A 13,910-nucleotide genomic window follows, 5' to 3' on the forward strand; every position below is an offset into this window, starting at 1 on the left:
GTGTATAGTAGAGCTGACAAGGGGCAAGGTTGTGGTCACTGCTTGGTCACAGTCAACTACCCAGAGGGACCGAGTAGTTGAACCTGCGTGCTTGGGACCATAGTCTCAGGGAACATCAAGCTCAATTGGCATAACAAACATTGTTCTACCTCCTACTTTGGCAAGTAACGACTGGGATCTTAAAAGCTAGCAAGCTGCCACCTAGATGCAACGAAGGGTCTCTCCTTGTCGAGAGCAAAGGAGAAGGAAGAAAACCATAATTCATGGAAACAATTAGTCCTAGCCACTGGTACACCATCTGATCTGCAGCCTATATGACTACAAGACCAGAAGAACTAGATGGTGCCTGGCTACCTCTGTCATCCACTTGGAGGAGGATCTATGTAGGATACCCTTGATAGAGAGGGAGAACAATGTGGAACAAAACTCAGAATCATTTGGAGGAAAAAAAAAAGTGGGGACCAGGTTTGCTGGTCTGATAGAGCCTTGTGGAACCACTGAGACTATGGCCCCTAGACTAGCTACCATTCAGGTCTGGAATTGAACCCACACCTGTGGTTTTCAGCGAAACAGAATACAGGCATGTGAGTTGAACATTTACCTCAAGTAGATACTCTCCTTGAAGAGAACAATCATGGGAGAAAGATGGACTTATGCACAGGGAGACAGCTCAGGGGGCAGGAGTGTATGGAGGGATGGACACTGGGAAGAGGTAACTATGGGGAGGAAGTGGGAGGGGAGCTGTTGTATTGTGGTAAATTGTGGTCAATGATATGAGACAAAGTATATGTGAACTGCTATATGGAAAGTGAATTTTCTCTGTAAATCTTCACCCAAGTCTCACACACACACACACATACACACACAAACTGTTCTTCCCAAACTTGGTTATCAAAACACTGGGGGTAGCTTTTTACAAACCCAGATTTCTACTCTTCACCGAAGACCTATTAGACTTCTGGACTTGGTGGTCAGAAAAGAACCTCCCCGACTCCAAGAGATTTGGGTAATGAGCCCAATGTAGGAACAACCAAGCAATAATGGAAGAAAGTTAAAAAGAAACTGGTTCCTATAACTTTCTGTGTAGCTTTTCAGCTACAGGGAGACCAAAGTATGTATAATCAAATCCATAATGACCATTAGATTAAAGACTCAAGCCACATGCCCTGTACATGGTGCCTAGGAATGCTGCAGATAATTTAACTTCAGTATTTTAGTTCACACCCTATCACTTGCAAACAAAGGCAATTCCCACAAGTTGGGCTTTCAATGCTAAACCTGGGACATTTGGGGAAAACTGTCACAGTTGGTCAATCTACTCTGCTTAGTGCCTCTTACGCATAGAAAAAGGAAAGCAAAGAGACTCAGGAAAGTAGAAAAAGTAGGATAGACTGTGAGAAAGCTACCTGCAGCCTTAGGGTGAAACCACCTTTCAGAACATTTGTAGCTGACTGGCTGGGAGGGAAACAGATTTCACGAAGAATGCACCCAAGAATGTACGTGTTTAGCATGGGAAGAACACAATCTATGGTATTTTTTGAGAGTTTATTTCTAAATATAATTGCTTTGCACAGATCTTAAACTCTTCTTCTCCTTTTTCTCTTTTAACAAGGAAAGTAACCTATTCTAAAAGGTCCTGGAAAGACCCCTGGAGTGGGAAGCCAAAGTCTAGTTTCTAAATTCCAGTTTAGACTCTGGCTAGCTTTTTTAGTTTTACTTTGAATATGTTGCTTACTGGGTTCTCATTTCCTCATTTGGAAATTGAGAGGACAGACTAGAATTGATGATTTTCAAAGGATCTTTCCCTCTCATAATCTGTTATATGACAATGAGTGAATTTTGTAATATCATTGTGTACTTAATAAGTTTCTGGGCCATTTCCTACTAACAGTTCACACAATACGGTTTACTGAGCAAACAATATGAAATCACAAGATTTTCAGCCCTCATTAAAAAGATGTACTGATAAATTTGTCCTAATACATAGGTGGAAAATAATTCTTACTAGCCATGTAGGAGAGAGGACCTGTCTTTGAGTATATTTCTGGTTAAAAATTTCCTAAGCATGGGAGTAAAAATAATTACATTTATTGAGCACATATTATGTCCCACTCTCCTGAATCCTTCATATGTATTAGCAACTTGAATCATCACATAATCTTACAAAATTTAAATGAACTGTCCTAGAAGTGCCGACCTGTACTACTCACATCAAACCAAATAGTACATAGGACAAATACCAAAGCATATAAAAACAGTTTGAGGTGACAGCCATATTTTCCCACAGCTACCTAGTCATGCATTTGGTGATAAAGTATAAATTTTACATTTTTCTCCTGCAGAAGGTCTGCATACATCTTAGAAAGCAAAATCATCATTAAAAATACAATAACATATTGTTCCACAAGCTGGTTTACCAAATTAACTTCCATTGCGGCTGACATCTATGTGAGATGTCTTTTACATATTTTAGCAGATCAAGCATTTCAAATGTAATATTCATCTGCAAATTCTTCCCTTAGACAAAGAAACATTGATTAACACCTCTCTCATCTGCTCATTGATGTTAGCAGCAGAAAGGTTACAGACCAAAAGATTCTATTAGTATTCTTAGCCTCATTTCCTTTGGCCAAGACACAACCTTCTCTATGTCTCTGTTATTTATTTTCACCATAGATTTACTATGTGCCTATTTGTGTCAGGCCTTGAGCTACATATACTGAGGATAAATTGATAAATGGAAACAGAGCATATGGTCTACTAAAAAGACAGAAATTAAAGTCATAGTTAAATGTGTTGTATGTATATAATTAACACAAATTATTAGCAGTACTAACTAATATAAAGTAAAAGTATTTGGGACTAACTTTATTTCAATTTCTATTGTGACTTGGGTGAAAGTTTATAGAGCAAATTCATTTTCCATGCAGCATTTCATACATATGTTGTTTCATGACAGTGACTGCAATTCCCCACAATGTAACAGCTCTCTTCCCATTTCCTCCCTATGTAACTATGTACTTCCCTGTGTCCTTCCTGTCCATGCATTCCCACCCCCTCTCCCACCTGAGCTATCTCCCTGTGTGAAGTGGTACTAACTTTTAGGAAAGATTCAGATTTCAATGGGATTCAAGAAGGTGTCCCCAAGGATGTGCTGAAGAACATGCCAGGAAGAAAAAAAGTACAGAAGGAATTTAGGTGAGAAAGAACTTAATGTTTTGAAGGAATCCAAAGAAGATATGTATACTGTACTGTAATGAACAAGAGAGAGAGCAGGTAGCATGGGATGAAGTGAATGAATTTTACCCTGAGTTTAAGTGGTAGATATTGAAATCTTTACAATCTATAAAATTTTACATCTACAAAAAGATAATAGCATTTATTTCACAAGTGTTGTTATTGTTGTTGTCTTACATAAGAAGTAATATGATAGTGTTTATGCCTTATACAAGTGTCATTAAAAAAGCTATTGCCAAAATAATTTTCAAAAAGTATAGTTGTTGTTGTTGTTGTTATGTGCCATCAAGTCAGACCCGACTCATAGCGGACCTCTCTTTGGGTTTCTGAGGCGGTATCATTACAAAAGTGGATTGCTCAACCTTCCTTACAAGGAATGGTTGGTGGTTTTGAACAGCTAGCCTTCTAGTTAGCAGTCAAGTGCCTTAGACACTACGCTACCAGAGCTCCTAAAAAGTACAGTAGAGAATCTGTTCTTCCTTCTGTTTTAAGACTTTTTCAATGAGAACCAAGGATGCAGCATACTTTTACATTATACTTCATGAGGTCTCAAGTTTTTGATAAGTCTTATTCTGAATCATTTGCTTCTAAATAATAGATGCTAGACAGTTTTATGACGGGCATATTGATTATTCATTTGGATAATTTAAATGGATTTTAAATTATGCTATATCATTTTCTATTAAGTTCCAATAAGACTGCAAGGAATCCATTAAATTCCACTTCACTGTCATTCATTTTCACTAAGATGCTGGACACCAAATACACTCTATCTCTTAAACTCAGTGATTTCCAGGATCCATTTGATCAAATTACTGTTAATATGAACCAAGAGTTGGCTGTGCCCTCCATAAATACTAATGGCTTTTGTATCAAAAGGTTAGTATACAGGTGTAGATGGTGTTGGTTTAAGTACTTCATTAAACTTAGGATTTTTTTTTAATACTTTTACTGAGGTATAATTGAAATGTAATGAACTTCATGTATTGAAGGAGTTTGATCTGATAAATATTGACATAAGTCAAATGAGCACCACAGTCAAGAAACTCCCTCATTGCCATCAAGTTGAGTCTGACTCATAGTGACCCTATAGGACAGAGTACAACTGCTTCATAGGGTTACACCTGTAAATCTTAACAGAAACAGACTGCTTCATCTTTCTTCTGTTGGGAGACTGGTAGTAGGTGCAAACCATCAATCTTTCAGTTAGCAGTTGAACACTTAACTCTGAGCCATCAGGGCTTCTTTGAACATATCAGCCCAAAAAGTTCCTAGTAACTGTTTGGAATCCCTCCAACTTGCCTTATCATGTTCTCCCTTCTCCCGCCCCATTTGCAGTCAACTATTGATCTATTTTGTCATTATAGCTTAGATTGCGTTTTCTAAAACTTTATGTGAATGAAATAATAGATTATGCACTCCTTTTAGTTGGTTTCTTTTACTAAAAATAATTATTTTTATATTCATCCACATTTCTGTGTACATATACCACACTTTATGTATCTGTTTATCTGTTGGTGAACATTTGGACTGTCCCTTGTTTTGGCTATTTTAAGTAAAACTGTTATGAACATGCATGTACACCTCTCTCCAAAAATACATGTTTTATTTTCTCTTGGGTAAATACCGTTGTTGTTGTTATGTGCCGTAGAGTCTGATCCGACTCATAGTGACCCCTCCTTGGGTTTCCGAGGCACTATCATTATGGAAGTAGATTGACCCATCTTCCTTCCTTCTCATTACCAATCAAATGCCTTAGGCATTGTGCCACCAGAGCTCCTTAACTAGTCATTAGGGAAATGCACTTTAAAACCAAATTATACATACCATTGCACCCTTATTTGTTGTTGTTGTTGCTAGTCATTAGGGAAATGCACTTTAAAACCAAATTATACATACCATTGCACCCTTATTAGAATGACTAAAATTAAAAACATTGATTATACCAAGTGTTGGCGATGATATGGAGATACAGGAAGTGATGGTGGGATCATAAATTAATGCCTCCACATTGGAAAACAGCTTGGCACTTTCTTATAAAAAGTAAGACATTCACCTATAATATGATCCAACTATTCTACTCATTAGTATTTATCCGGGAGCTCTGGTAGTGTAGTGCCTAAAGCACTTGACTGCTGACCAGAAGGCTGGTGGTTCAAACCCACCAGCCTCTCCATGAAAGAAAAATGGGGCAATCTGCTTCTTTAAAGGCTTACTGCCTCAAAAATCCAATGGTGGTCATTATGAGTCAGAATCAACTCTATGGTAGTGAAAGTTTTTTTATTTTTATTTATTTATTTTTTTTAAATGACTAGTTAGGAGTCCTTGGGTAGTGCAAAGTTAAGCACTTGGTTACTAACCAAAAGACTGGTGGTGTGAACCCCCCCAGATATGTCTCAGAAAAAAGTCTGGAAATTTACCTTGGGGACCTTATGGTGCACAGTTCTACTCTGATCCACATGAGGTCACTCTGAGTCAAAATTAACTCAGTGATACCTAGTGTTTGTTTTTTAATCATTATATTGAGCATATTTTCATTTGTTTATGTGTACAGCAAGTTGACACAATCATAAGGTTCAAACCACATGTATATACAATCCCTCAGGAATCTCGGTTATCCATCTGCTGATTTCCAATGTCTTGAAAACAATTATTTCATATATTCTTTAACAATTGTTTCATATATTCTTCTTCTTCTTCTTCTTTTTAATGGCTATTGAAGCAGAATAATTGATCTCACACCTGCTACTTTCTTGTTTAAATTGGAAGTCTGGATTTACTATTTTGGAGTCAGGGTTATCATTACTTCAAAGTATTAAAAGTAATATCTTTCCACATGCTGGACTTTTAACCTATTTTTTTAATAATAATAATTATTATTTATTTTTGTTTTACATTCAATGTTACATGCATATTTAGCTTCACTCCCCATTCACCATGTCCAACCCCAACTCAGTCTCTTCTCCTCCCTACCCTGTAACCCTTCTCTTTTACCCCTCAGAGTTATGCACTCCTGTCTGCCCTACATTTCCTCAACCTGAAGGCTGGTACTCTGGTGCCCCATGGTCCATTGCTCTAAGGGATGTACTATCATAGAATATGGGGGTGCGTCATCCTGGGTTGAGTGGTGTGCATGTACATCTCACTAACTATTGGGCTGAGAATCAGCCCCTGGTGGCAAATCTTATTCTAGGCACAGAACATATTCCAGGGCCATAGTGTTGGGGGTCTTACTTCCTCTGACCAGTAATTCTGGTCATTATTGAGTTTTTGGACCATGTTTTTCTTCCCATTCTATCCAGGATCTCCAGATTTGATCTTTCCTGAGTGGTTGGGATTCATAGCTGGGCCCCATCTAGTTCTTCTAGTCTCAAGGACCATTGTGTCTTATGGCTGATTGCTTCCAAATGCCCCCCCCCTTTTTTTTTTTTTTTTGCATTCTTCTTCACCTCCAATGCTAGGAGACTGTTATCTGCATCTTAGATGGCCACTTGAAAGCTTTTAAGACTCCAGTCTCTACTCACCAATGTAGGATGCAGAACAAGGCTTTTATGTATTTTGTTGTGCCAAATGAGTCTGGTCCAGTACCACGGTCCTGAGATGGTAGATCTATTGGATTTTTCTCCCATGGTTTCTGGGTGTCTGTAATGGATTACTTTGTGTCTGTCTTCTATTGTTTCTGTAAGGATTACAGGTATTTTCTATCACTGGTGTCTGTGCAAGATTAGCCTCAGCTGAATCCATCCTTGATCTAGAGTATATTCCTGTTCACTGACCCTCACCTGATTCTCTCAGGTGTTTAGGTGTTTATCTGTAGCCTGGTCTTTGGTGTTAATGGTAATGCAGTATTGTGGACACATTGGTTGGTATTAGCATCTATTATGTGCATAGTTATGGTATGAGTCTATCTCTTATGTGCATAGTTTGGTGTCCTCCCATTTCTTAATGTTATCATGGTGGTCACAGTTCCTTTCCATACATCCCTCCCCTTACCCATGTCAGCTTGTGGGCCCCAAGTAGCCTGAAATTAATCCCTCCCCTTCCCACCTCATCCCAGTAACCTATAAAGTGAGTTCCATTTCCCAAGCAAACTCTTCCTTGTCTTTTTACAGTAATAAGCCCATGAGTACTTGCCTTTCTGTGATTGACTTATTTCACTCAGCATAATGTCCTTTAGGTTCATCCACACTGTGAGATGATTTGCATATTCCTCATTGCTCTTTAATGTAGCATAATATTATAATGTATGCATGTACCAAAATTCGGTTATCCACTCATCCATTGATGGACATTTAGGTTGTTTTCATCTCTTTGCTATGGTGAATTATGCTGTGGTGAACATAGGTGTACATATGTCTGTCTGTGCACTATTTCTCACTTCTTTAGGATATATTCTTAGTAATGGAATTTCTGGGTCAAATCATACTTCTTTTTTCAGTTTTTTAAGGAAACGCCATATCATTTGCTACATAGTTGTACCATTTTACAATCCCACCAGCAGTGCATGACAGTTCCAATCTCTCCACAACCTTGCCAGCATTTGTTATTTTTTGACCTGTTGAACTTTGTTATTATTACTGGGGTGAGATGATATCTCATTGTTGTTTTGATTTGCATCTCTCTAATGATTAATGATCGCGAGTCAATCTATAAAAATATTGCCAAATGTTTACTAAAAATCTATAAAGAACTAATTACTTTGTACTTTTAGTGTTCTCAAAAAATTTGCAAACTTAGTTGTCTACCTAGAAGATGCTTACAAACTCACTGGGGAGAGGTGCACTAACATCCATCATGAACCATTATAAGCTAGTATTCAGCATGTCCAAATATTTAGTGAGCTAGCTTTATAATTGCTGTGCATTTACATTTGCTCTGCACTGGGGAAACAGCATGAAGCAAGACAGGCAAGCTTCCTGCCCTTCTGAAGCTTATGTTCTGCTGGAAGGAAACACACCAAACAAGTAGGTATCCAAATAAATAAATCACATCATGTTAGATTTCAGAGGAAGAATGGAATGACTTTATTATGGGCTGGCTAATAAGTTCTGGTAGCATAGTGGCTAAGACACTTGACTGCTAACCAGAAGGCTGGTGGTTCAAACCCACCAGCCACTCCTCGGAAGGAAGATGGGGCAATCTACTTCCGTAATGATACTGCCTCGGAAACCCAAGGAGGGGTCGCTATGAGTCGGGTCTGACTCGATGGCACATTACAACAACAACAACAACAATAAGTTCTAAGATCTGAATGATGAGAAAGAAATAGTGTGTAAAAACCTAGAGGGAAAGCCAATGTCTAAGGAGGGAAGAGCCTGGCATATCAATGAACAAGAAGTAAGGCAATTTTGTTGGAGCAAAATTAAAGGGGAGTGGAGGAGCAGATGAACAAGGCTGTCATGATAATATGAAATAGCCTCTAAATCCAATGAGACATTTCTAGAGAGTTTTAGCTAATGGAGAAATATGGACATTTTGTAAAATGTACATGTTAGGTACATTTTGTACCTCTATGGCACATAACAACAATAACAACAACAACAACATATACTTTATGTTGTTTTGTTTGTTTTTAAGGTCATTCTACCTTCTATGTGCCACCACTTGTCTGTCAGTTTGTCATACTGTGGTAGCTCATGTGTTGCTGTGAAGCTGGAGGCTATGCCACTTATATTTCAAGTATCAGCAGGGTTACCCATGGTGGACAGGTTTCAGCAGAATTTCCAGACTAAGCCAGACTCAGAAGAAGGAAGAGGCCATCCACTTCTCAAAGAATTGGCCAGTGAAAACCTTATGAATAGCAATGAAGCACTTTTGGATATAGTACTGGAAATCTTTATGAATAGCCCTGAAACACTGTCCAACATAATGCAGGAAGATGAGCACATCTAGTCAGAAGGCACTCAAGATACTAATAGGGAAGAGCTGCTTCCTCAGAGTAGAGCCAAGCTCAATGATCTGGATGGAGTAAAGCTTTTGGGACCTCCATTTACTGATGTGGCCTGACTCAAAATGAGAAGAAACAGCTATAAACATCCACTAGTAATTGGAATGTGGAATGCACAAAATATGAATTGAGGAAAATTGGAAGTTGCAAAAATGAAATAGAGTGCACAAAGATTGATATCCTAGGCATTAGTGAGTTGAAATGGTATGGTTTGGGCTATTTTGAATCAGAGTACCATATAATCTACTATGCTGGGAATAACAAATTGAAGAGGAATGGTGTGGTATTCATCATCACAAAGAATGTTTCAAGACCTGTCCTGAACTACAATGCTGTCAGTGATAGGATAATATGCATACTCCTACAAGGAAGACTGGTTAATATGACTATTATTCAAATTTATGCACCAAACATCAAAGCCAAAGATGAGGAAATTGGAGAGTTTTACCAACTTCTGCAGTCTGAAATTGACCAAGCATGCAATCAAGATATGTTGATTATCACTGGTAATAGGAATGCAAAAGTTGGAAACAAAGAAGAATCACCAGGAAATAGGAAATATGGCCTTAGTGACAGAAATAACACTGGAGATTGCATGATAGAATTTTGCAGGATCAATGATTTATTCATTACAAATACCCTTTTCAACAACACAAATGATGGCTATGCATGTGGACTTCACCAGATGGAATACACAGGAATCATATTGACTGTATCTGTGACAAGAGATAATGAAGAGCTCAATATCATCAGCCAAAACCAGGCCAAGAGCTGACTGTGAAACAGTCTATCAATTGCTCATATGTAAGTTCAAGTTGAAGCTGAAAACAATTAAAATAAATCCACAAGAGTCAAAAATATGAAGTTTAATATATTTGTTCTGAGTTTAGAGAAGGAGCTCTGGTAACATAGTGCCAATCTAAAGAATAGATTTGATGCATTGAACACTAATGACTGAAAACCAGAGGAACTGTGGGATGACATGAAGAATATCATCCATGATCAATAAGAAAAAAGATCAAAACAAAATTAAGAAAACCTAAGGTTCATGTGGGATACCATAAAAAGGAATAACCTATGTATCATTGGAATTCCAGAACAAGAAGAGAAAAATAAAACCATTGAGAAAATTGTCCAATATTTGTTGGATAACTTCCCTGATATGATGAAAGATGAGAATATATCTATTCAGGAAGTCAAATGAACCCCAAACAGGATAGACCCCAAAAGAAAATCAAGACATATCATCATCAGACTCATCCAAACCAAAGACAAAGAAAGAATTCTGAAAGTTCCATGTGAAAAACAAAAGTTACTTACAAAGGACAACTAGTAGGAATAAGCTTTGATTTCTCAGCAGACCCCATGCAAGCAAGAAGGCAATGTGATGGTATATATAAAACCATGAAAGAGAAAATTTTTCAACCAAGGATTATAAACCTGGCAAAACTGTCCCTCAAGTATGATGGTGAAATTAGAAGATTTCCAGATAAGCAGAAACTAGGAGAATTTGTTAAAACCAAACCAACCTTACAAGAGATACTAAACAAAGTCTTTTGAACAGAGAACCAAAAATAGCAAACAAAAACTGACCATTAGTACACAAGATGACAAATCCAGAAACCACAGCTATAGACATATCCAAAGTAAAATAAGCTTACAAGATTGTAAACAGGGAACCAGAGACATCAATTGGCAAGTGAGGACAACTACAAACCAAAAAGTGGGAAAATGCTTTATAGTTGTAGAACTTCTAAATGGTGAGGAAGTCAAGTGAGTTGCAAGATAGAATGGGCTGTTCTAAACTCAGAGAGAAAATGATAAATCACAGGGTAACCTCAAAGAAAAATGTTAAACCTTCACATCACAATAAAAAAGAGGACAAGCACAAATTTTCAGCAAATAGTAAAACAACAGCAACAAAGGAAATGATCACATGATTCATAAACATAATGAGCTCAGTACAGAAAATAATATGGGACAAAGAAAACAGGGACACCATGAAAAAACACATAACAAAATGATAGCAACCAATTCATACTTGTGAATAATTATGTGAAATGTTAATGGATTAAATGCATCTCTCAATAGAGGGACAATTGTAGATTGGATAAGAAAACAAAACCCATCAATATGCTGTCTACAAGAGATACACTTTAGTGACAAAGACAAAAATAGACTAAAAATCAAAGGTTGGAAAAGATATATCAAGCAAACGGCAAGTGTAAAAGAGCATAAGTGGCGATGTTAATTTCTCATAAAGTTGACTTTAAGACAAAAACCACCATATGAGACAAGGAAGGACAATATACAATCATTAAAGGATCAATCAAACAAGAATATGTACTATAATAAATATTTACAGATACAATGAAAGAGCCCTAAATACATAAATCAGACTTTAAAAGAGTTGAAAAGGCAAATAGATGACTCCACAGTCATAGTGGGAGACTTTAATATACCACTTTCAGTGAAAGATAGAACTGGAAAGAAACTCAACAAAGATACAGAAGAACTAAACAATACAATACACGGACTTGACCTTATAGACATCTACAGAGCACTTCACCCAACAACAGCAAAATATACATTCTGTTCCAGTCACATGGAACATTTTCCATGATAGACCATATAGTTAGGCCACAAAGCAAGCCTTATAATAGACTTAAAAACTTTGACATACTGCAAAACATCTTCTCAGATCATGTTGTTATGTGCCGTCGAGTCGGACCCGACTCATAGCAACCCCTCCTTGGGTTTCTAAGAAGGTATCACTACGGAAGTAGATTGCCCCATTTTCCTTCCAAGGAGAGGCTGGTGGGTGTGAACCGCCAGCCTTCTGGTTAGCAGTCAAGTGCCTTAGGCACTATGCTACCAGAGCTCCTAAGATCATAATGTTATCTCAGATCATAATGCTATCAAATTAGAAATCAAGAATAGGAAGATCAACAGAAAAAGAGTAAAGACATGGAAACTGAGCAACACCCTCCTTAAGAAAGACAAGGTAAGAGAAACAAAAATTGTAATTCAAAAATTCCTTGAATCAAATGAGAATGAAAATAAAACACACCAAAATCTTTGGGACCCAGCAAAAGCAGTGATCAGAGAGCAATTTATAGCAATAAATGGACACATTAAAAAAAAAAAAAAAAAAAAAAAAAAAAAAAAAAAAAAAAAAAAAAAAAAAAAAAAAAAAAAAAAGAAGAAAGAGACAAATTCAACACTTTAAACCCACATCTCCAAAATTGGAAAAGAACAGCAAGAAAAGCCTAGGGTCACCAGAAGAAAGGAAATAATAAAGATTCATGGAGAAATCAATGAAACAGAAAATAAAAGGGCAATATAAAAAATCAACAAGACCAGAAGTTGGCTTTTTGAAAAGATCAATAAAACTGACAAACCACTGGCAAATTTAACAAAGGAAAAGAGGGAGACAACACAAGTAATATGAGTAAGAAACGAAATGGGTGACATCACAACAGAACCAACTGAAATAAACAAAGGATAATGTCAAGATACTATGAAATACTGTACTCCAACAAATTGGAAAATCTGGAAAAAATAGACAAATTCCTAGAAACAAACCACTTACCTAAACTAACACAGACTGATGTGGAAAAGTTGAACAGATCCATAAAAAAAGAAGAAATTGAACAGGTCATCAAAAAATTACCAACCAAAAAGAGTCCTTGCACAGATGGTTTCACCGGAGAATTCTACCAAACATTCAGAATAGAACTGACATCATTCCTGCTCAAACTATTCCAAAACATAGAAAAAGATGGAATCCACCCTAATTCATTTTATGAAGCAAGCATAACCTTGATACCACCACCAGGCAAAGACATCACTCAAAAGGAAAACTACAGAACAATATCCCTCATGAATATAGATGCAAAAATCTTCAACAAAATCCTAGCCAATAGATTCTAACAACATATTAAAAAAAAAAAAAAAAAAATTCATTATGGCCAAGTGGATTCATATCAGGTATGCAAGGATGGTTCAACATTAGAAAAACAATCAACATCATTCACCACATAAACAAAACAAAGATCATATCAACTGATGCAGCAAAGGCTTTTGATAAATTCAACACCCACTTCTGATCAAAACTCTCAGCAAAATAGGAATAGAAGGGACATTTCTCAACATAATAAAGGGCATCTATACAAAATCAATGGTCAACATTATTCTCAATGGAGAGAGATTGAAACCATTCCTCTCGTGAACAGGAACCATTCAACTATTCAACATTGTGGTGGAAGTCCTAGCCAGAGTAATAAGGCAAGAAAGAGAAATCAAAGACATCCAGATTGGTAAGGAAGAAGTCAAATTATCCTTATCTACTGATGATATGATCGCATACCTAGAAAACCCAAAAGACTCAGTCAAAAATATGCTGGAACTGATTGAAAGATTTAACATTGTGGCAGGATACAAGATCAACATCCAAAAATCAGTTGGATTCCTCTACATCAACAAAGAAATTGCTGAAAAAGAAATAAGGAAATCAATACCATTTACAATAACTACCAAAAAAGTAAAATACTTGGGAATAAATCTTACCAGGGACACCAAAGACCTCTACAAAGAAAACTATAAAAAACTTATTTAAGAAACCAGAAGAAATCTATATAAATGGAAGAATATGGAAGAATATTCCATGTTCATGGATAGGAAGATTGAACATTGTGAAAATGTCAATTCTACCCAAAGCAATCTA

At 36.9% G+C, this 13,910-nt stretch overlaps 1 protein-coding gene across 1 annotated transcript in view; it reads right to left on the reverse strand.

Annotated features, from left to right (window-relative positions):
* The window catches only part of GRM7 (glutamate metabotropic receptor 7), a 1,568,320-nt gene that overhangs the window by 1,297,046 nt on the left and 257,364 nt on the right, over nt 1–13,910 (reverse strand). The gene's annotated exons all lie outside the window — the stretch shown is intronic.

The sequence above is a fragment of the Orycteropus afer genome, unplaced genomic scaffold (assembly GCF_000298275.1).
Source record: "Orycteropus afer afer isolate SDZICR_OR568_19922 unplaced genomic scaffold, OryAfe1.0 scaffold00144, whole genome shotgun sequence".
Taxonomy (NCBI): Eukaryota; Metazoa; Chordata; class Mammalia; order Tubulidentata; family Orycteropodidae; genus Orycteropus; species Orycteropus afer.